This window comes from Priapulus caudatus, unplaced genomic scaffold (genome assembly GCF_000485595.1).
Source record: "Priapulus caudatus unplaced genomic scaffold, Priapulus_caudatus-5.0.1 Scaffold227, whole genome shotgun sequence".
NCBI classification, from domain to species: Eukaryota; Metazoa; Priapulida; class Priapulimorpha; order Priapulimorphida; family Priapulidae; genus Priapulus; species Priapulus caudatus.
In genome coordinates, this window is record NW_014577288.1 from 230,273 (window position 1) to 232,313 (window position 2,041).

A 2,041-nucleotide genomic window follows, 5' to 3' on the forward strand; every position below is an offset into this window, starting at 1 on the left:
GGGGGGGGGGGGGGGGTGGGGGGTGGTGGGGGGGGGGGGTTTTTTCGTTATCAAATTTAAATTCGACCGTAAGGAGGGAAGCAATGAATTCGTTTTAAAAAAAACTTCCGGTGATTAATTAATTAGATTAATTCTAGTTAACCTCGATCATCGATCGATTTTATTCTTACGTTGCAACATCGTTTCTTGGAAGCGATATTACATTGAACGTAGGTTTTTTTGACATAGTATACCCAGGAACGAATGTCATTTTTTAATTACTAGAACTCACTGCTTTATTTCAACTATTATTTCCTAATGTTTTATTCGAATAGATGTTTTATTTTGAATACTATTTATTTGCAAGACTATTTCAATATAATGTCTTTGCAGAGATGACTCTTTGATCTTGGTTCTATGTCCATATTTTATCAGTTGTTCGCGCCGACATGAGCTTTACAGGGCATTTGTCGATTGCCAGTTAAGTTCCCTAGTATACAAGCATCGCCTATATGCACGAGAAAATATGTCTCGGGTTAAGCGTCTATACGAGGTCTTAACCCGGGTTAAGTCTTAACCCGGGTTAAGCTTTAACGTGGGTTAGCTTAACCCCGCGCGATGAGGGGGGTTAATTGCTAACCTGGGTTAAGCTTAACCCGAGTTAAGACTCGTGTTGACGCACGCGAAATCGTTAACTCGAGTTAAGCGGTAGTTATCAGTAGACTGCGTGTAGACGACACGTATTTCTTAACTCGGGTTAAGTGTTAGGCTTAGGGTTAGGGTTAGGGTTAGGGTCTAACTCCGTGTAGACGAGGCACTATGTAGACGAGTCTTGATTTTCCCATTGCAGGATCAGGAAACAGCGAGGTAGTGGTGGAATTAACCCGCATCACGAACACTGGGAATTATCCATCAGAAGCGGACCCAGAGTTCAATGTCATATCTGGCACGGTCAGCGTTGTGGTGAGTCAGTGTGTACGGTCATGGTAAAGCCGGCTTGTGCACGTGCAGGGTTACAATTAAATTAACTACGTCACGAATTTTCTATGGTGTATAATTTATTTTTTATTTTTTTTATTTTCAAGTTTTGTTTTCAAGTTTCAAGCATTTTGTTTACATGAAAAGTAAGTAGGCTACTAATGGCACTAAATCTTTCCTCAAATTCTTACCTGATAAGATTGTTTTTCAACTAGTTAAAAATCCAAAAAGTCTGGGCGAGTTGATATGTTTATCACAACATTGAATGCTTGCTATGGGCTATGTAGGGTATGAGTCACGAGTGTTTGTTCACAATCGAACGGAATAGCAAAATAGCAAGTATAATGCATCAATTTAGCCAAGAAAAGTGATCAGAATCACTTACAATTTATGAAAAAGTGGACATACATTTTTTTAACTTTTACTATTACTTATACTTACTTAAAAGTAAGTTAAGGTTGCAGTCAGAGTTAGAGTTAGGGCTATAGTTAACATGATGGTTAGGGTTAGAGTTAAGGTTAGGGTCGGAGTTAGGGTTAGGGCTAGGGTTAATATTATGGTTAGGGGTAGAGTTAAGATTGTCGTCGGAGTTTGTGTTTGGGGTTAGAATTGTTCAGTGACGTACTCTCACTCGTGTACGCAAGCAGAATGACTATATGCGCTCTATACATCGCGGTGGTTTAATTTGCGCGAATTTCGCGAACCCGTCCCCGACCGCGAAAATAAGAATACGCGGATAATTTATACCGAATAATACCTACAGCATAATTCATAATTCACCAACCGCGAAATTAACCACGCGAAATTAACCACTCGTGAAATTGTTCGTCAAGACTGAATTCGCGAAAATATCTGTACGCGAAAAATACGTGTGGTTTGGTTGCAGGCCATAGATGGTCTCTCGCAGTCCACGTCGGTACTGATTGAGGTTTACTACGATTACAACACCGCCTATGGTGGCATGCACTCTGAAACCATCGACATCTTAACCACGGCCATTGTCTACACGCCATCTTCCTCCGTGAGTGACTGCCTATATATTGCAATAAATTAAGCGGTGCACTATTAGTTTATATATATATAT